Consider the following 22100-nt stretch of genomic DNA (forward strand, 5'->3'; position numbering starts at 1 on the left):
GAACCTGTCACCTCTCTCCTCACTGTCCCCATCTGTCTGGATCTGCACCAGCACCAGTTCCTGCCTTTTTTACCTCACTGCGGGGAGACGTGGGTCTGCAGGCCGGAGTGATGCTGGCCGTCCCACCTTCCCTCTCCTCTTTGACTCTTCCGTCTCCTGGGCTCTTTCTCATCACGTGAGCACGCTGAACTCCGGTTGGGAGAAGACGCCAGGTGGGGGATGGGGCCCAAGGTCCGATTTCATAGAGTTGGACATTACCCTACTTGGCATTCAGCTTGTATCTCCCTTCCCCCGACTCCTGTTTCACAGTATACCAAGTTCATTTTAAACACTCGGTCGTCTTCTGTTTTGCCATGTTTTTCTTCTGGGATTTTGGAAGTCACCTTTCTTTCTGGTGGCATTACAGATGACATTATTAACTTGAGAGAGGTGGGCACTGGTGGTGCCCACAGGGTGTCAGTGGCCTTCAAACCTGTTTGTTGGTGCCCACGGGAAGAATCTGTGTTATATCAGGACCCAGTACACATGTTGGTACATGTGAATGTATGGTTTCCCCTAATAATACCTATACTATATGCGAGTTGGGATAGAATTTTCTAGTCTATTGTGTTCTATCACTTTTTCTTTTTTGTCTTTTTTCTCCTTTTTTAAAAATTTTTTTTATTTTTTAATCACAGTTGATATACAACATTATATTAGTTTCAGGTATACAGCATAATGATTAGATACTTATATAACTTATGAAGTGATCACCCCGAAAAGTCTAGTACCTATCTGACACCATACATAGTTGTTATAATATTATTGACTGTATTCCTTATGCTGTACTTTATACCACCATGACTATCCTCTCTTCTTTTTAATGCAACTCAAAATAGGTTTCAGAACCTACTAGACAGTTGTACTTCGACAATCTTGTAATATTTTCATGCTATGGTATGGAGAGGAATATGCCTTCCTCTCCATATTCAGTAGTAATGTGTGCAAGTCTCTTTTATGCCTAAAATCCCTCAAACTTGCCTTAACTTAATTCTTATGCTCAGGCTTTCCCCTTTTCTAACTAAGCTGCTGTTTCTATTTTATCACATACCATTCATTCCTCAACACTTTTTCTGTTTGACATTTGACATTTCTCTCCTGACTATTGGCCAGGAATCATTTTATTTACCATTTTGAATGAAATAGATTTCTCTGTACTATTATATCTTGCATATTAAATAATATTAAAAAAAGTAGCACACTTATTTTTCACTAATTCCTTTACTTGTTTGGATTCTGCATATTCAATTTCTCAGAAACATAACTAATCTTATAGTCCGATCTCACAACTCATGCCCTTACTGGTCCAGGGGTCACAGACTCTCAGTAACGGGAGGGTATCTTCCATACCTTGTGTTTTGGTTGGTGTCATGAGCTTCAGAGAGACATCTGCTGGCCCAAATGTAGTGTTGCATTATTTTTCTATCTTGAAGTCACTCATATTGTCCATTTTAGGACCTTAAACTTTCATAGGGTGCAGGTAAGCTTGTATATTGGAATGCACTGAAGTCACTCACCTCATCTCCTCAAGCATTTTTAGGATTTCCAGCTCAACATTCAATGGACTGAAATGTAGCCATACCAGATCACCCTGTAAGCAGCTGATGTTTAATGGGGGAAAGTGTTTCATAGTGAAACTGGATTTCTTATCTTTGTGTGTTCTTTCTTTGGTTAATCCTCACCCAAGGATATTTTTTCCATTGATATTTAGAGGGAGGTGGGAGTGGGGGGGAGAGAGAGAGACATCAGTTGGTTGCCTGACAAAGACCAGGTAGGGATGGAACCTGTAACCCAGGCAGGTGTGCAGGATGACACTGTAACCACTGAGCCATGCCAGCCAGGGGCCCTTGGTGTGTTCTTAATGGGGCTACAAAATGATAATTTAGTAAGGCATCCAACAAACCAGGATCCACTGAACACTTCTGAAAATGATAATAATTCATTATCAATTCTTCCAAGATACTAGTAAGTTAAGAACTTACGTTTTAAACAGCATAGACTTGCAGCCTGGTTTGTTATATGAGTTACATTTGGTTCTAGTTACAAGTCTAGTGCTGAAGAAAACAAGAATCTAAAATTTATTGCTTATTTATTTTGAAGCCCTAATTAACATATCATAGTGACTTTTATACAATGTTTATTTTAGCAAAATCTTCATTGATTTCAGAGGCAAGTTTATCTATCAAAGAAACATAATTATATACATTTAAGATTACTCAGTGAATACGACAAAACTTAAGATTATAATGTGCAAAATGCTTCTATTTATTTATTTAGGTTAATCCTCATCCAAGGATATTTTCCCATTGATTTTTAGAGGGGGTAGGAGGGAGGGGGAGAGAGAGAAGCATGGATGTGAGAGAGACACATTGACTGGTTGCCTCCCGCACATGCCCCTACCAGGGCCGGGGATCAAGCCTGCAATTGAGGTATGTCCCCTTGACCAGAATAGAACCCGAACCTTTCAGTCCAAGGCTGACACTCTATCCACTGAACCACACTGGCTAGGGCTAAATGGTTCTTTTAAACAAAACTAAACTAATACCCACCTGTCCTTGAAGAGTATTTCTAAGGTTTTATAGACAGTAAATGAGACAACATATCACAGCTTTCTGTCCTGTTTACTCCTAGGCCACGGTGCATGCCTGAAAGCCAGTAGAAAAACATTAGAATGTGTGTGACAGTCCCTCTAAGCACGGCTTTGGGAGTATACGGGAGAGGGAGCTAATCCCAGCCCCTGCCATGGCCCACTCCATCCGCATTTGTCTCCTCCTCCCTTCATTTCGAAAGATGAACGAAGTGTCATAGGACAAGACTGTACCAAACCAGAGGAGGACGGAACTGAAAAGGATATTGTTAATGGTGCAAGGGGACAAATGAGGGTAGAAACCTAAACAGTATTTGGCAACATAAAATACTGTTTTTGAGTTTAATAACCCCAAATAAGAAGAACAACTTGTTCAAAGTATTTCATACATGTCCAATTTTTCTGGCCATTTTCCGAGAGGGGAAACTGAAGTGAAAATAGAAACTATTATTCCTTTCATCAAGGCACTTGGATTGATAATGAAAGGCGTGAGAAGTCACAGCAGGTAGCCAGGCACTTCTTTTAAAAGTGTGAGTGAAAGGGTAGGACAGTAAGTAAGATTGGAAACAGTAAGTGTGTTGTGGGTTGCTAGTTCTGAGCTTCAGTGTGGAACAGTCCTAAAGTCTCAGCGTTTGTGTTGTCGTGAAATAAGGTAAACAGAATGCTCGGTTCATTGAAGCACTCAGTCCGTGGCAGCTGCTGCTGTTGGCGTGAACAAAAAACACTCCAGGTCACTCTCAGTGCATCGTTTTAGTTGTGTTTCTTACAGTTAGGGGTGGATTTGTTTGGATCTGTCTCCGTTTTTGTAATAATTTGGGTGGCAGAAGAAACAATGGCGTGAACAGCATTTATTGTGTCCTGAGTGCTGAGCATTGGGTGCATAGCGTGAGGGAAGATGGGAGAAAGCTGAGCTCACTTCGTGTGCAAAGAACTCGGTATCTAACTCCCCGTGGGAATCAGCGATTGCCGTTGTCTCCACAGAACCACGCGCTAGTTGGTTCTGAATTATGTTGTCACAACATTTAAAGCTTAAATAAAAATCTTTCGGTCTTACCTTGTTGATTACCTATGATTGCCACACAAGGAAAATACTGCTTATTCAAAGAGCAGGTAGTGATAGAATATAAAAATAACTAAGATTTCCCTAGGTTTGGATCATTACTTTAATAATCTTGATGTTTAAGATTTTTAAGTAAATATTTTCAGTTTACAGTCTATTGGTCAGTCCTCAGGGACAGAATAGTGTAATTAAAAAAAACAACACAACACACATTGAAAGTAGCATTCCCTTTTAAAATCTGTGTACCCCAACATGACTGTCTGAATATATTTCCTGAATATCTGGCATTTCCAGTTGCACACAATATATCTTGCGATTGCAGTAGGCAACAGACCATTTAGGCAGATAGATTCCAAAGGGTCTCAGTATTTTGGGTATGTCTACATCAGTAATGGGAAGAAAATGAATCCAGCACTTCCGACTGAAGGGCCAAAGAACTATATTTGTGCCCCGGTTTTCAGTTTGCCCCCGCAGTGGGAAGGAACGTCAGCAGGGGCGACTGAAGGTCTCCTTCACAGTGACTGACTTCTTGTGGATTCTTGGCTTTGGGTTGTGTTCAGGGCTGCACAGCTGCGTGCAACGAAAGGGTTGGGAAGTGGCCTGATACATATTTGTGAAAGGGGAATATTTCTGTAATTTAAACTGTGTTGCCAATATTGCCAAAAGTTAGAATTAATACATGGGGAGTTTACTACATTTGCCCATTCTTAAAAAATGAATGTCCAGGGCTAAACAGACCGTTAATGCTTGAATCTGTCTTGACAAGCTCTCCTGTCTCCCCCACTCTCCACCCCCCCCCCCTTTATGGTGAAATTAAGTGTAGGATTCAGATCAAAGATATTTGAAGGGGAAAATAAGTCACAGAATAATTTAAATTTCGGCATTTGAATTTGGAATTCAAAGGAAGGTTAGCGGAGATTTACCTTAACCTTTTTAATTTACAGATAAGGAGACCGGGTTTCTGAAAGCGGATGGAACTGGCAGAAGGTCAGAGCCTTCAAGAGGCACAACCGATAGCAACAGGTAAAGAGTAACTTACTCAACTGGAAGTTTTCATGACTTTTCCGGCGTCATTGAAGTATAATTGACAGATAATATTGCAAAATATTTAAAGTGTACAACATGACAATTTGATGGACATACGCATTATGAAAGGGCTCCCCTCACTTTTCGTTATTTTCAGAAATGAATATTAAACCAGGTTTTTAGTCTTTTTTATTATTATTTTTTTGTTTATTTTTAACACACTACTTGGAAAGTGTGTGTCTTAGCAAAATGTAGTGGAAGGCGGGGCTACTCCTACCCGGGCCTTGTTTTCTCCACCCCACTATCTGGGGGGCAGCCTGCCACGTGCACAGACAGGGAAAAAAAACCTGCCTCGAGGACAATGAAGGTTTTATGGGATATTTTTTAAACCTGAACCACTTCCTTTTCTAACAATAGTTGCTCCCTGAGAAGTTCCATGTCTTTCTCAGCTGTGGGTACCCCTGTTCAACCCAGCGAAGAGCACCCCTCGTTCCTGTATTTGAGAGGCCTCTGACAGATTGCCTCCATAACTAAAATTCTCCTGTTGAGAAGGTTATTATATGCATGTTTGTTTTTTGTTGGTAGAGAAGCAGTTTTAGTGTTGGCCAGTAACTTATAACGTTAGTGCCCTGGGCCTGCTGAGGCTACAGTTTCACATTTGACTCCCCCGCCCCTGCCCCATAAGTCACCTAGCGCCCAATTTTAAAAAATCTCCTTCCCACAACCAGCTACAACTCTCATATGAACGTCTGTTTTGAAAATGAATGCTCTTGGTTGCAAATGTAGTTAATGAAACAGGGCAAATGGGGCAGGAAAACGAGCATCATCACCAAAAAAGTCCCAGCATGGACCAGTAATACCACTAGTAAAGAGTGTCATATTTGTAAAGTGCAGACATTACTGTTCTTTCATCCAAAAACCGCATGTTTCTTAGAAGCTGACCATCTAGGTTGGTGCATATGTGAATCACCTTTTTTTTTTTTTTAAACTGCCAAAAATGTACCCCCTGACCTATGGGGAAAGTATTGGTGCAGACACAATGAATACCTGGTAGAAATAGAAATAAGTAGTTTCATCTGACCTGGAAAAGAAGTAGCCTAAATATACCTAGAAAAAAAAAACACCCTAAAAGTTATGATAGTGATAAATGGTAGAATTGTTTTCTGGCTTCTGGTGTGACATTGACACTGGCATGTACACAGTGATTATTCAGTTAGAAATGTTTTGACAGCACTCTACCTTATCTGTATTTTTAAAAATACATTTCTTTATTGATTTCAGAGAGTAAGGGAGAGGGAGAGGTAGAAACATCAATGATGAGAGAGAATCATTGATTGGATGCCTCCTGCACGCCCCCTTCTGGGGATCGAGCCCACAACCCGGGCATGTGCCCTTGGCTGGAATCGAACCTGGGACCCTTCAGTCCGCAGGCCGATGCTCTATCCACTGAGCCAAACCAGCTAGGGCTTATATGTATTTTTTAAAAGGTGTGTTGAACCATTGCCTTACTTTTAGCAGATGACTTGGAGAATGTATATACAAGCCAAGTATGGTCAAGTATTTGTCACAAATATACTTCAGTCTCAGATTTTGTCTGTTATCTGAGTCTTTCATTGTACTTTGAAAAATTTTCCAAAACAAAATGTACAATTCATCATTATACATTAATTTTTTAACATTAGAAAGATAGTATGTTTGTTGGGCCAGAGGTGATTTCATGCGAAAAGTTTCAAATTATGTGGCCCAGTTGTGGTGGTCAGATGACATAAAATACTATTTCCCTTTTGTTTCAGGATTCATTTGCACTGGTCCTTTTAATTCAGATCATATATGTAAGAAGGGGAATAGCACGCCCTTCTCATTTCAATATGTAGAAGCACCGTGTCGACTCAGTGTTTAAATAGCTAGGTTCTCACTCACGGGCCTGGGAGCTGGGAAAGGTGACCATGCTACCAACAATAGTGTTATTTTTATTTGAATAGGCCCTGTCTGGGGGGCTGACTATAGAACCTGAGGACAAGGGTGGGCAGGTTATCTTTGGCATATAAATCTTTCAGGTTTTTCTAAAACATGACAGGACACTTGTCACAGTGTATATTGACCTGTGATTTCTTTGGATCCTGTTTATAACCAGTGAGGAGAGTAACACAAGTGTGTGCAAAGAAAGAGGTCCCCCTACAAGCTCTGTGTCACCCAGGCTGGCAGGAATCTCTGTGGCTGCCGGAGTCACTGGTTTGTGGAGATAAGACATGGGAGATGTGTCCGACGTGATTGGCTCATGGGAAAGTTGAAGTACTAGCACCTGAGAATGAATTATTTTAACATTTGTTTGTTTGCTTGCTTATTTTTAAATTTCACCCATCGACCTCCCCTTTGGCAACCATCAGCTCGTTCTCTATATTTATGGGTCTGTTTCTATATTTTATTTCACATATAAGTGAAATCATTCGGTATTTGTCTTGGACCTATTTCACTTAGCATATACTCTCCAGGTCCATCAAAGCTGTCACAAAGGGCAGAATTTCTCTCTTTTTTATTGCTGAGTAATATTCCATTGTGTTTATATTGCCACATCTTCTTTATCCATTCATCTATCGATGGACAGAATAAATAAATAATAAATGATATAATAAATAAACAAATAGGGGTCATATTCATTACAGAAAATTAGGGGCCCACTCAACCACATTCTTACACGTTTTCTAGGGCGAGAAGAAAGAGATGGCATTTGAGCTGATTTGCTGGGAAGCTTGTTCAGAATGCATCCAGGGTATCGAAGTGTCACAGGAGCTAGCTGTCTCTGGGCAGACTGCACTTTGCCCCCAGGAAGAATTAGGGGAGACAGCAAGCCTAGTGGTGTTAATAGCATCAGTTTGCCTTTGGGGTTCCAGTCTCCCTATGTGTCTGTTCCCCCCTTTCTCCTTCCCAGTGTCGTGTCTGACTCTCAGTGATGAGTGACTGTGGTATAACTGATACATTAGGAGTGAAGGCTCTGGATTCAGACTTAATACAGTCAGATACTGTCTCTGCCTCTTAGGCAACTGACTTGATTTCTTAGATGCTTCATCTGTAAAACAGGGATAATATTAGTATTTACCTTTAAGGGGTTATTGAGAGGATCAAATGACTTACTGACCCGTATAAAGGGCTTGGAATTCCATCAGACACACTCAGTATGTGTTAGCTATTATTATACTATCTGACCCTATTTAATTAAAAAATTTTAATCTCTCCGTAACTTCTATGTAGAGGGAATAGACACTGCACTGGTTGAATGAGTGAATAATGATGTGCATGTTATCTTTAGAATTGTTGATTAGTAATATTAAATGCATCTTTGTGATTCGTTTCCAAGATAAGGCCAATGAAATTAAATCCACACAAGATCCTCCCACCTCATTTCAAACATTCTCTTTAATCTTCTTTCCTAATAAGCCGTTTTCTTTCCTGGGATTCAGGGAAAGGATTATGCTCTACACCACGAAAAACTACATGCAACACACACACTTAAATGAAACAACCATTTTATGAAACAATAGTTACACTAAGTGTGATGAACTCTTGCTTTCTATCTATTCTATTCTGCTTCATTTTTGTAAAAATGCTGCTTGCAATGCATGGAATTCATTTTACAGCTCGTTAATTGATCATCCTGAGGTATGAAAAACACTGCATTAGTTCACTTTGACTTGTCCAGAAGCAAAAGGTGGGTGGGGGGATACCTTCGATTATAAACAATATTCCTTCCCTTTCTTTTCAGTCTTTTTTTTAACTTCTCCTGATAGTGGGGCTGGAATTCACTAGCTTTACACACACACACACACACACACACACACACACACACATTTTATTGCCACCAATCTGTTTAGTGAAGCCAAAGTTTGTGTTGTCATTTTAAAGGCCTTTCCATGTCACTGTAACTTCAGGTACACTTTTAGCACATTGGGAACATTAAAAATGCGCTGTAAGATTGGGTCCAATAATCATTTTCAGTAAACATTTTCAGATTAGGAATGATAATAGTTACGGATTTTTCAGATTGTGATACTTAATTTCTACTGTACCCGCCCCTCCCCAGTTACATAAGGAACTAAGTGGCATGCAGAAAAATGATGTATTGTTAGGACGGGCCTCTGGAGAACCGGGGCTTTGGCCTGAGCCGTCTGTGGGCTTTGGTCCGCCCCTCCTTTGGCCGCACCCTGTGTTTGGGAGCTGACTGCTCAGAGCTGTTCGTGCTCTGTGACTGTGATGCTCATGAACACACACCACTGTCCCGTGCTGACTCCTGACTGTTCTCACCAACTGAGTCACCAGCCAGACGAATAACTGCTCCTTAGAAAGATCACCAGCCAGATTCTTACCAAGTTCACCCCACAAGGCCTTCCCAGGTTATAAACCCCTGCTTTGCACTCACTCGTCACGCAGGTGACCAGCCACGCATCGCCTGGGTCAGCCGCCCATCCCCAGCTCCACACAGCGTGCACCCTGCCCTGGCTCGGTGGATGTCTAATTCAACACCTTTCCCACTCACTTGGAATGCTGAATATTGCATTCTCTTCTTTTCCTCTTTCCTTAACAGGTCATAGTCTGTCAATTCCATACATATGTTTATCTCGTATTCTTCTATATTTCATGTAAATCTCTCTTAGCTTTTTTCTTTCTTCTCTCTGTTTAATTTTGGAGAGCCCCCAATGATACTAGTCAGAGCTCATAAACTCATTATCAGGAGAAAAGAACACTATATGTGGAGGTAAAATAAAGATTATAACTAGTGTCATCAGCTTTCAAATTTCTCAAGTGTCCTAGTCTGGTTCGTGCTCTTCTGTTTAAGCCTTCTTACACATTGCATGCAGAAAAATAAAAACTCTTCTTAGTCTGTTTATTTTCTTCCTGATGTAATTACTAGTGCAACACAGTGATAATAGACATTTGGTTTCACATACAGAATTACAGACATACTGTGAGTGAAATACGTTTTTGAGGAATGACCAGGCTTCTAGCTGTCATAACAGCACCATTTTTGAACAGAAGTAGTTCCAGTCCTCTATCGGCAACAGACACACATTTGGGGAGCATACCAGCTACTGGAGGACTACTTAACGTCATCATTTCTCTTCACCATGCTTTGTGCCCGGAGAGAAGATGACTGTTTAAAATCATCTAAGTGCCACTCGTGTGCTTCCATAGTTATATTCATTAATAAATTAAAATGGAAATTTTGAGAATTCTGAGAATAAGAATATGGTTAAGCATGGCTTTTGAAATGACAGCTCACTGTTTTCCTTCTATGTGTGAGGGTGTTTATGACAGACACTTGGACATAAAGTTTGCTACTTTGGAGCACGTTGTTTATTCTGAGGGACAGTTGACCAGAGAACATTGGAGCCTTTCCCTGACCACGTGGTGCTTCTGGGTGACCCAGGACAGCCTGTCCTCGGCCACTTTCTCACATGTGCACTTGAAATGCCATGCCTCTGCCGGATGAGACATTCCCTTTTTTAAAACTGGGGTGGGAGGGAGTCATACAACTGTTTTACTAGTAAAAGAAAGGCCATTGCATTTTCTGTTAACAGAATTTTAAGTGTTCACTCTTCAAGAGGGCATTTCAGTTTTTGTTCTCTGTGCTGACCTGGTATTAACCTGGTTTTGATAATGATTAATTAGTAACACTTTAAATTTGTTTAGCATTTTAAATCTCAGGGCATATCTTTTTTTTTTTTTTTTTGGCTTGAGTTTAGTATATAATCTGAAACCTATTGTACCATAAGTAGCAAGCTAATGGCCATGGATGAAAGTGAAATCACGGCAAGAGGTCTTATGTATTGAGATGATTATAAATACAGTCATTTGTAATGTACTAGAGGCCCAGTGCACGAAATTCGTGCAAGTGGCTCAGCCCTTGCAGTCCCAGCCCCTCCCCCCACCCACTGGTGGTTCCAGAAGGTTGTTCCAGAAGGTCGTTCTGCCATCCAGTCTAATTAGCATAGTAGCTCTTTATTATATAGGATTATCTTGACAAAATTTTGTTTTTATAAAATGAGCTTGACTTGCAAATATGCTAAGGGTTTTGTTGCCAAAGGATCCAAATAGAGATTATAATTTTTATGTTAGGGTCCGTACAAGCCAAATATGTAACAGAACTCCTAAGCTTAATGTAGTAGGCAGCATTTGAAATATGACTTGACACGACTTAAAACAAATTTAATGTCTAAGTTTAGACACAAAGACGTACATATAATAAAATGAAAAAGTACGAATTTTTAAGAATCATCGAGGTGTGTGACAAGGTAAAACAGAGCCTTTGGGTTCCGGCAGTGTTGCCTCAGTACCCACCCTGGGGATGAGGTGGGTAAGCCGCCCAGATGAGGAGCGACTTTGCGCCCTCGGGCCCAGCGCATCACTAGGGGTGCCCTGCCTTCATCTGGGGCGTTGTGTTGGGCTCTCACCTGAGATTTCATTTAGGGAATAATACAGCGTTTGAGAACTATTGCCCGGGCAGATGCAAGTTTTATCTGTTAGGCCAGATGCCTGGAACACCACATCCACTAGGTCGACTCACAGTGAAAGGTGGAAGGTACACGTCAGCTCCCTCACAGTCCTGCCTGCGTTCGGATGTCACAGAGCATCATCGTCCTGGTACACAGAGGGAGCAATTGGAAGAGCTTGTTTTCTCAGTTTCCTTAGAAACTTCGTGCACATCGGAGGAAAAAATAAAACCCTTTCTATTAAAGTAAAACTTACATTACATACTTGGTGATATTCAAATAACATCCTATTTGTAATATAATGGGGTCACTCCACCCCCAGCACTTGGGATTGAAGTAAATTGACTGGTTAAAATGAAGAAAGAGTCGGAATTTTCTGCAAGTTCAATCTCAGGTTGGAAAAAGAGTGAGAACTATGGAAAGATGGTATTGCACATACATTTCTGACGGTGTTTCTCCATTTCCGTTTCCTTAATCCCGGTGTTTTAGGAGAGTGGGTGGGAGGTGGGCACAGTAAGGAAGTAGAGCAGGCACTGCTGGCGGCCCCTGCTGTTCGGTGTAGACTCCCGAGTTTGCGTGGCCACACGCTCCTGAAGAAGCAATTTCTTGGTGAGACATTTTCTGGCAAAGAAAAGTATCTCAAGTCCTTGCGGTGGCGCCTGGAACGTGGTGAGCAGTCAGCCAACAGCAGTGCCCTCCCGCCCGCATGTCCTCCTCTTGCCTTTTAGCAGCGTAGTTTGGGTTTTCCAGGGGTAGCATCTTTCAATGTAATGCTCATACTCAACCTCACGCATTGCACTTTTCAGGTTTTGAAGCCTGAGCTTTTCTCTGTCAGTGGAGCGATAGAGGTGGGGGGGGGGGGAGGTCAGGCAGACCCAGCCTGGCTCTTTTCCTGGAGGGGAAGCCGCTCCTGGCCCCGAGGAGGTGGCAGCTGCTTACTGCTCCTGACCTGAGCAGGAACCAGGGACAAGCGGATAATAAAGGAAGGTGGCAGTAGCCGTCAGCTGTTACGTTCCATTGACAGGAAGGGTGGCCCTCAGACTTTCTAAAGGGGCCGGAATAACCCGGGGCATGCCAGTCAGCAAGCTAATGCCTGGATTCCACCCCAGGGATTCCAAGTCCAGTCTCCGGTCGCCCTGATGCAGCTGGTCCAGGGACTGCATGTTGAAAGCCTCTAATTCTAGGAAGGTCAGTCACACCCTTGCACCAGTGTTCTTGCTTTTAATTTCTTGGTTGATCATCACAACCAAGCAACAAAGATTAAATTTAAGAATTTTTACCACTTGGTAATTCTGAGCCCCCAAACCATGGCTCAGACTTCTTGGCTGAAAACTGCGTACCGTGCCTATACCAGTGTGTAACGTTTAGGCGGTCGTAACACAAGAACTTGGGCAGTGGTGTGAGAGTCATTTGTAAATTTCCAGTGGCGACCTCATAATTCTTTTTGCATTGACTGCCTGGTGAAGGAGTCAGATCTCACTGTGGTTTGCTCTCGTGGTTTCCGTCGTGTTGGGGAGAACGCTGCAGAAACACTAATCCTGTTTGTAGTTTTGAGTCACTCGGGAGCGGGGTACCGTTTGTCTCTCGGAGATGGGATATAAGAGGCATGCCCCGAAGGTGGCAGATCACGCTTCCACACGCATCGCCTTCATGTAGCCAATGGCTGGCTCAGGACGTGCGTGTCAGGATGTGCGGTTCCATTCATCAGGGACTTCAGCCTCCACAGCAGAGAGCTTTGGGCTTTGCGCCGGCTCCTCCGTGGAAACGGGAGGTGCCCTCGCCTTGAGAAGAACCAAGGGTAACCGGGTAAGGATGTATTGAAGAAATCACTCCTTTTTCCTTTGGGGTGGACTTGGGATTTTAGGAAAACTAGTCCTCTTTGAGAGGGACTCAGAACTACAGATCTTCAGTTTTCCCCTCTGAGTTGTTTTATGGGGTTACCCGGTACATCATCCTTTTGATGGGAAATTCACCCCCTTCAAAACGTAGTTTCGTTTTCAAATATTAAAAAAATACAGGAATCCATTTTTCTTTCTGTGCATGGAAATTTTAAAATGCAGTATCTGTAGTTGCTAAGATACTGATTATGCGTAAGTTCCTGGTTTAGAACGGAAATCTTGTATTTTTAGGAAGTATGCTTTAAAAGTTGGGCAGAGGTGAAACTGATGTTTGAGCTTGGTTTATGAAATGATGTTACGTATATGCCAGACTTCTCTCTGTATTAAAGACCAGATTTTGAGAGGTGCTGCTGCTTAATCATGGGCTCCCTCCTCCCATCTCTCCCTCCCCCCCCTCCCCCCGCCCCCACCACTCCTCTCTCCATCTGTTGTCTCGTGGTGGGATCAGCTCCGCTTCTCCTCAGGCATGTGGTCCAGTCTGTGTACATTCAGTGCAGTGGCATTTCTCTCGAAGAAGTGACTCAGGCTTCTTGGATGAATCCTCTCTTTGAAAGAGGAGGTAGAATTGCATCAGAAAGACATTGACAGTAAATGGCTCCCCCTCCTTCCTGTAATGACCACATGTGAAAGAATGCATTAATTCTTATTTTGAGGAAATGAGAGTTGTAGCGTTCTATAAAAAAATTCCCTTCTTATCATTAATTAGCCAGACGTGAATGCCAAAAATCAGAATCACTTTTTGCGATCTAGACAAGTGTTACAAAGACACAGCTTTTCGCTCCATATTCTATCTGGAGTAACCAATTATCTTGAATTCAAAAAGAGGAAATAGTGCTGAATATGGCTACAGTTAATGGTGTTAGCCTAAACCAGTGATGGCGAACCTATGACACGCGTGTCAGAGGTGACACGCGAACTCGTTTTTTTGGTTGATTTTTTCTTTGTTAAGTGGCATTTAAATATATAAAATAAATATCAAAAATATAAATCTTTGTTTTACTCTGGTTGCAAATATCAAAAAATTTCTGTATGTGACACGGCACCAGAGTTAAGTTAGGGTTTTTCAAAATGCTGATACGCCGAGCTCAAAAGGTTCGCCATCACTGGCCTAAACTGATTTCTTCATAGTACTGTCCATATTAAATTAATCTACTTCTTAGCTCGGCTGCTGATGAGTCCTTCAGGGTGTGGTTCTTACTGGGACAGACTACGAAGGCTGGAAGGAAAATCTGATAGGCCGTCCAGCCAGGGTCCCCCTGGGAACCGTACCACAGAGTAGACATTTGGGAGGCTATTTGTCTTGACAATGAAGGGCATTTAATGTGCCAGCGTCAGAGGGTTTGGATGTCCCACAGTGGGAAGGACAGAAGGGGGACAGCCCTGTACCCCACATGACTTCCAGCTGCCCCTGTTGCCTGTTCACGCCGTGAAAAATGTGTTTATAACTACCGGAGCCTGCATCTAATTCCATTCACATAAAAGCCCACGGTCACTTTTGCATACTTTTAATATGTACACATTATACTCCTTCTTATCCTGTTGTCCACCTGTTCCTCCCCTCTTACTTCCTGTACTTTTAATACGAAGGCTTCTGATTTGACCTCTTATAGTCCAAACTTACTCTTTATCCGTAAGTTATAAGCACTTATTTTATTATATAGTTCACTGGACCTGAAACATTTTTGCATATTGAAGTATGTAATTTTATAATACATTTCTTTTCTTTTAGTTTCTCTTTAATATTACACTTAGGATATTGATATTTAAAAATTATATGTATACTTAGTTAATACTCACCCATGAATTTTCTTTCAGAGTAGTAAAGAGGGCGTTAGGAATTTTGGGTTATAGAAAGGGCTTTGGGAGTAGTAAGGTTTTGAACCAATGATGCAGCCGCTCTCTCTACTGTCAGGAAGGACAGCAGACCAATCACCCAGCGGGAGGGATGTTTATCTTCTCTGTGACGTTCTCCGTTCTCCGTACCTCCTTAATAGGTTGTAATATCTTGAAGTCTTCACATTCAGCTAGTTCTTCCTTATTAGCCCTTTCCAGGAGTGTGTGTTACATCACTGTAAAAACCGAGCTCCGGTTTCTCCCTGGCTGTCGGAAGGGCAGGCAGGTAGGAGAGCAGCTTACGGGCCACCCTGAAAGCTAGCGGAGCAGTTCAGACCAGACTCAGGCTTCGGTGAACAATGGGGCGTTGTGTCCTGGTCTCCATGCCGTGAACATGTTCCACATGTGCCATTCAAAGCTTCTGACTGTGCTGTTAATAGAGCACGTTGTGGGTCAGGTACTGTCTGTGTCCGAGAATTAAGTCACCAGAGTCGCAGCTGCGAGGGGAGGGTGCCCGGCACACGTGCCTGGCGCTCTAGGTGGGTACCTGTGGTTTGCGGCTCACCTTTTTACGTTCACAAACCTTTTTCTCGGGTTGTTACTTCTCGTGGGGGTTGTTTGCTATGTGGATGTGATGATTGCTTCTCATTCAGGTATTTGTAGGGACACTGTTAAAAGTTGTTTTTTGAGTTCCTTATAGAATATCTTCGCTCATTTCAATTTTCTGTTCCTTCTAGGATCTTTTGTTGTTTATCTTGGTTTTCCACTTTCATGTTGCAGGTTTCCTTTACATGTATATTTCTCCTTGACCGGTCACTCACATGAAGGTGAGGTGGCGTTAAAGTGATGGGCTCTGCGGGTGCAGGTGCGTCTGGCAGGTTCCGCTCGAGGCCCAGAGCCGGCACTCGTGCGGGGGAGCCGCTAAGTGTAGAGGCAGGAGGGCTTGGCTCTGGGGTGCTCAGAGCCACACTAGCCATTTAGTCCTCCCCAGACATTGTGTTTAATTTCTTTAGAGAATCATCTTCCTTTTAATATTTTTAGTTTTTGCCTGAGGGCCTATAGCATTTGTTGCTTTTTATAAAGACAGGAATTAGGCCTAGAAGGCACCATTGTTGGTACTTAGATTTTTCTACTGCTCTCCCCTCGGCCCTCCTACTCACTTCCGACCCGCGGTGTACTTGCGTTTTCCGAGTCTGGGGCCTCTCTGGGGGGTCCCTGGGTCAGTCGGTTGTCTCCTTCCTGAGCAGCAACCCTCTCGGAGAATCTCCTGGGCTGTGAGTGGCCCTGCTCAGCTTCATCAGTCAGCACTTCATCATTTTCTGGCTTCCAGACCTTTGTTGAAATCTCTCAGGCCCTTGATAGTCTTTTTATTGTGGTGGGTGTACATACTTCTTTATAACTGTAATGGGATCTTGAGTGCTCTGACCACCGTTTTGAAATCGTGTCTTAGTCATTTTAGGCCACATAACAAAGTGCTGTAGACCGGAGGCTTATGAACAACAGGAATTTATCCTCCCCGTTCTGGAACCTGGCTCCTAGATGGCCATCTTCCTGCTGTGTCCTCACACGGCGGGAGGGACAAGGGGTCCTCTGGGGCCCCTTTTCTCAGGGCACTAATCTCACTCATGAGGGCCCCACCCTCATGACCTCATCACCCCAAAGGCCTCACCTCCTAAGACCATCACCTTGGGGGTCAGGATTTCAACATGCGCAACTGGGGAGGACACACACTTCCGGTCCAAGGCAAATAGAAGCCCTTCCGTTTCCTGATTTGTCGGAAGTGCACCAGGAGAATGAAATCTGAAATGCCTTTAGCCAGGCATTTAGCAGGGTCAGGATTAGATGGGGTCACAGTAACTGCAGTGGGTCACTGGTGTTTGGGAAAACGAACCCTCAGAATAACTTGGCTGGGCTGAAGCAGTGAGCTGACATAATTGTACAAATGCACGCTTTCCAGCCACGGAGGCTGCAGTCATTAATCTCAGAGCCCCACTAACACGAGCTAGTTCTAGCTTTGTTGCTAGAAGAAAAGACGCTGCTTGTAAAACACCCAACTTGGTCATTAAAAAAATCAGTGGAGCTGGTGGTAGTTGTTCCTGATTTTTAATACGAGTATAAATGTGGACGCGCTTACTTTTTAATTTCTTCTCCGCCCTTGGGCGTAGGAGTCTGTGAAAGAACCACCTGTTCCTTCATTTAAATAACTTCGAGTCCTTGGGAAATAAACCCGCATATTTCTCCCCTTTCTTTTAAGACGCATCTCATAGTCTCCCTTCCCATTTTGTTAAAAAAAAACCACACAAAACCCACACACAATGCCCCAGATTCTTATTGATCATCCCTTTTCTCGTATTTGTTGTGTAGTTCCTGAAAATGTGTAGAAGACACTGTGAAGATGGGAAAAATTGGACCTTAACAAATGAGTCCTTTAACTTCCCCGACACAAGTGGCATCCATTTGTGTCTCAGAAGAAACTCTGAATTGAGGTTTCCAATCTTGGTGTTGCCTCATTTTACTTAGAAAACATAGCTGTTTCCCTGAGGGAAAAACATCACTGGCGACCTTTCCCAGAGGTCGGCGCAGTTAAAGCCCGTTGCCCAGCGCGATCGAGCCCAGGCAGAATCTCCCGGGGCCTGTCCTGACCTCTGGGATAATGCTGGGAGCCCAGGTCTGTCTAGAATTTGCAGAGTCGTACTGTTGATATGAATTCTCCTTCCTGTGACAGCTTAGAGGCAACTGAAGAAAGAGAAGATCCTGTGGTGTCTGACCTCTGTATCCTGTAAGTTTTTTTTACCAGCTTAGAGCCATCAGGACACTTCTAGATCAAAGGCTCTTTGAGGCCATGCCCCTGGGAGCAGAGTGGGAGAGCAATGAAATGTCCTGAGCTCGGAGGATGTGAGCTTCCGGGCAAGCAGAACATGCTAGAAATTTTATTTCTGGCCAGAACAAACATCATCAGCCCTCTTCCCAAACCCACTTTTCTCCCGTAACCTGCTGGGGTGAGGAATGTGTGGAGTAGAGGGTGCCCGTTGTCTATTGAAAAACAATGGGCCTGAGAAGGATACTCTGGCTGCAAGAATTGAGAATATCCTCCACTGGTTCCAGCACCTGGAATATTGCTTGACTATCACTGTTAGATGAGAAAACCAGCAAGTCCCCTTTTTTCCTCTGGGAGAAATACCTTGTGGGGATGATTACAAAGAAATGAGACAGCCGTGATCGTCATCAAACTGAAAGCAATTCAGGTAGAGTCCCCATTTGATGGGGTCGACAAATGCAAATCCAGTCACATTCTTAAGGAGGACCTGAGGATGTCAAGGCAGGAAACTGTCTTGGTAACTGATGTTATAGTTACTGCTAAGATGTTAAATATACTTACAACGAAACCCCAGGTAGCATGTAGGACATTTCTGTCACCCAGGTTTTCTCACGCCCCCATCCAATCAATCCAATCAATCTCCACCCCCAATGGCAAGCCCTTCCTTCCTTCCTTCCTTCCTTCCTTCCTTCCTTCCTTCCTTCCTTCCTTCCTTCCTTCCCTCCTTCCTATCTTCATTGTTGAAACTATTACATATTGTCCCCTTTTCCCCCAGTGACCTCTTCTAGCTCACCCCTACCTCCCATCCCAGGCAAACACTTTCTGATTTCTCTCGCTATAGAATGTTTTTTTTCCTGTTCTTGAACTTGATCTAAATGAAATCATAGAGCAAGTACTCTTGCAATATCTGGACTTCTTTCATGCACAGTTGTATGTTGTGTGTATCACCGGTTCATTCTTCTTTGATTGCCCAGTAGTATTCTGTTAGGCTGATTCATTTATTTTTTTTTTATTGATGAACATTTGGATTGTTTTCACCTTTGTGGCTATTACTAATATTAAGCTGCTGTGAACAAGTCTTGTCGTACTCTCATTTCTGTTTTAGATTGAGGCCTAATTGCTGGGGCATACAATAGCTCTATGTTTATCTTTATAAGAAACATCCAAGGAGTTTTCCCAGGCGATTGTACCATTTTAAGCTCCAGCCAACAGTGGGTGAGTCCCAGGTGCTCCAGTCCTTCTCACATTGTATATTGCTGGTTTTTCTAATTTTAGCCATTCTAGCAGATATGAAGTGGTCTCTCAATGCGGTTTTTAATTTGCATTTCCTTGATGACTAACATGTTCCTATTGGCCATTTGTATATCTCCCTTTTTGAAGTATCTGTTTAATCTTTTGACCATTTTTAATTTTCTTCAGACATTTTTAAATTGGATTGTTTGTCTTATTATTATTGACTAGAGGCCCGGTGCACAAAAATTTGTGCACTCGGGGGGGGGAAGGGGGGGTCCCTCAGCCCGGCCTGTGCCCTCTCGCAGTCTGGGACCCCTCAGGAGATAACGACCCTCTGGCTTAGGCCTGCTCCTGGGTGGCAGAGGGCAGGCCCAATCCCTAGGTGCAGCCCCTGGTCGGGCTCAGAGCAGGGCTGATGTCATGCACAGAGCAGGGCCAATCAGGGGATTAGAGAGCTCCCCCCATCAGGCACAGAGCAGGGCCCATGGGGGGGGTGGGAGCTCCCCCCATCAGGCACAGAGCAGGGCCCATGGGGGGGGTGGGATTGGGGAGCTCCCCCCTATCAGGCACAGAGCCCCAGGGCAATCAGGGGATTGGGGAGCTCCCCCCTATCAGGCACAGAGCAGGGCTGATCAGGGGATTGGGGCGCCTTTTCCTGTCACGAACAGAGCAGGGCGGATAGGGAGGTTGTGGCCCCGCCCCCTGTCACACACAGAGCTGCAGGGCGATCAGGGGTTTTGGGCGCTGCCCCCTGTCACGCTGATCCCGGTGCCGGGAGCCTCGCTGCTCCACTGATCCCGGTGCCGGGAGGCATATTACCCTTTTACTATATAGGATAGAGGCCTGGTGCATGGGTGGGGGCCAGCTGGTTTGCCCTGAAGGGTGTCCTGGATCAGGGTGGGGGTCCCCACTGGGGTGCCTGGCCAGTCTGGGTGAGGGGCTGAGGGCTGTTTTCCGGGTGGCTAGTGACTAAAGCTCCCAACCGCTCCTTGTTTTCTTCTTTTTTTTTTTTTATTCTGGGCCAGCTTTAGCTCTGAGGCCTCGCTGCTGAAAACATGGATACAATGTTTTGGTCTGGCTGGGTTTCAGTCTGCTGGTTTCTGGAGTTTTGTTTATCTTCTTATTTGCAACATAGTACATAGTTGCTTAGAGTTGTAGCTCAGAGGCCGGCAAGTGAGGCGGGGAACGTTGGAGTCCGCAGCAAGCAAGCCTCATGTTCGCTTCCAGCTGCCTGGCTGCCGGCCGCCATCTTGGCTGACAGTTAATTTGCATATACTCACTGATTAGCCAATGAAAAGGGTAGCGGTTTTATGCCAATTACCATGTTTCTCTTTTATTAGTGTAGATTGGTAGACTATATGTGTGTGTGTGTGTGTGTGTGTGTGTATACACTCTCTGGATAAAATTCTTTTGTCAGAAATTTGTAATGCAAATATATTCTCCCAGCCTGTGGCTTACCTTTCATTTTCTTAAAAATGTCTTTTCATGAGCAGAAGGTTTTAATTCTGAAGTAAGTTTAATGCATCAAAATTTCCACCTAGATTCTCAGTACCTTTTGTTTCCTGAGTAAGCTGCCTCTCCAAGGCTGTGAAGATATTCTTCTGTGTTTTCTTTCAGGAGCCTGTAGTTTTAGATTTTATGCTTTGACCTGTGATCCATCCCAAATTACTTTTTGTGTAGAGGTCAAGGTTCAGGTTTTGCCTGTTTTCCCCGTGGTTCCAGCATGGTTTGTTGAAAAGACTTGTCTTTCCTCATTGAGTTGCTTTGGCGCCTTTGTTGAAAACCAGTTGTCCGAGTATGTGTGGGTCTGTTCCACAGGAAGCTGAGGAATGTGTGTGCAGGCCACGTGCGGCATGCCCTCGCGTCTAGGAGATGACAGTTCACATTGGTCAGTCTTCATAAGCCTCACGGGCCTGGCGGTCTTGAACTTCTATATCGTGGAACATTTGCGCCAAAGATCACGACAGAGCTGTGTGGGGCCATTTTTCGCTTGTTTTATAAAGCTAGCGCAGCCGAGGCCGCCGGAAGTTCCAGCATTCCCACATGAAGTGTAATATTTTTATCTGCACCGAAATATACTATCAAAGCTGTGAGAGCCAGCTCAAGCCTGCAGGCAACTTCGAAGAGAACTAAGGATGTGAACTCAGTTTTCTTGTTTGAAAGTGTGGACATGTGTGGATTCGAAGTAACTGCTTTGGAACTTAATTAAGTGAAGGTCAGACAAACATTCCTCTGAAGAAGGAAAATCTTCATAACGTGAAGAAGCTCGTGAATACAAGTTGTTTTAATAACTTCTGCATAGTGCGCACAAAAACAGGTCTGCTGGCTCAACCCCTCTGTGAGGACAATCTCTACCTGGAAGTTTTTTGTAAATAGTTTTACTTGACTTTAGTAAGAAACTATTTTCTCTTAAAAGATGTTTTAAATTTGAAAAGTGAAGGATGAATAGAGTAGGAAACACACCAGAACTATTCTCGTAGAGGGGTAGGATGGATGGGGATTATCCTTGGCGCCATCGATTTTGGAATTCGTGTTTTCGTGGCGGTGCAGCGAAGTGTCCAGCGCAGGACTGAGGCTGGGCTGCCATCTCGGCTGGTCCACACAGCGAAGGACTGAGCCCCCCGCCCCCCTCTCGCCCCCCACCCCATGCTTCTCTAAAACCAGGAGAATGAGCGTGCCTGCCACAGGTTTAGAGGAGGCGAAAGATCAGAGCTGTGCCTGGGTCCCGGTGAGCACCATGCAGCTATTGGTCAGTAGTGATTATTATAACAAAAGCATACAGAAAAGGGAAATTTTTCTTGAAAAAGAAGAACCTAAAAAGCAAAAGTATATGACCCTATCCTGTGATTCATCTCTTTCCCTCTTCACAGCAGACACCCCAGTTGGTTGACTTGATCGGCTGTTACTGTTCATCCCCATTCTCTCCCCCAGAGGATGTAGCATTAGAGGTTTTCCTTTTGAGTTCCCTGGAGACAGGTGCCCTGAAAATACATACTGTTCATATTGTCTACTTATGTTTATTTATTATTATATTAGAACTGCATGGTGTCTACCAATAGGTTCAGTGCCATCTGTTCTAACTCCACGGTCTGAGAGCTGTGTGACCCTTCGGTGCCTCAGT

The 22100-nt window shown here is 43.7% G+C and overlaps 1 long non-coding RNA gene across 1 annotated transcript in view; it reads left to right on the forward strand.

The window, feature by feature from the left end:
• The window catches only part of LOC111825915, a 44964-nt gene that overhangs the window by 11611 nt on the left and 11253 nt on the right, over positions 1 to 22100 (forward strand). Inside the window, exon 3 of the long non-coding RNA XR_002829150.1 lies at positions 4631 to 4709. This is a non-coding gene — a long non-coding RNA (uncharacterized LOC111825915). The remainder of the gene's footprint in view (positions 1 to 4630; positions 4710 to 22100) is intronic.

The sequence above is a fragment of the Myotis lucifugus genome, unplaced genomic scaffold (genome assembly GCF_000147115.1).
Source record: "Myotis lucifugus unplaced genomic scaffold, Myoluc2.0 scaffold_46, whole genome shotgun sequence".
In the NCBI taxonomy this organism is placed as follows: Eukaryota; Metazoa; Chordata; class Mammalia; order Chiroptera; family Vespertilionidae; genus Myotis; species Myotis lucifugus.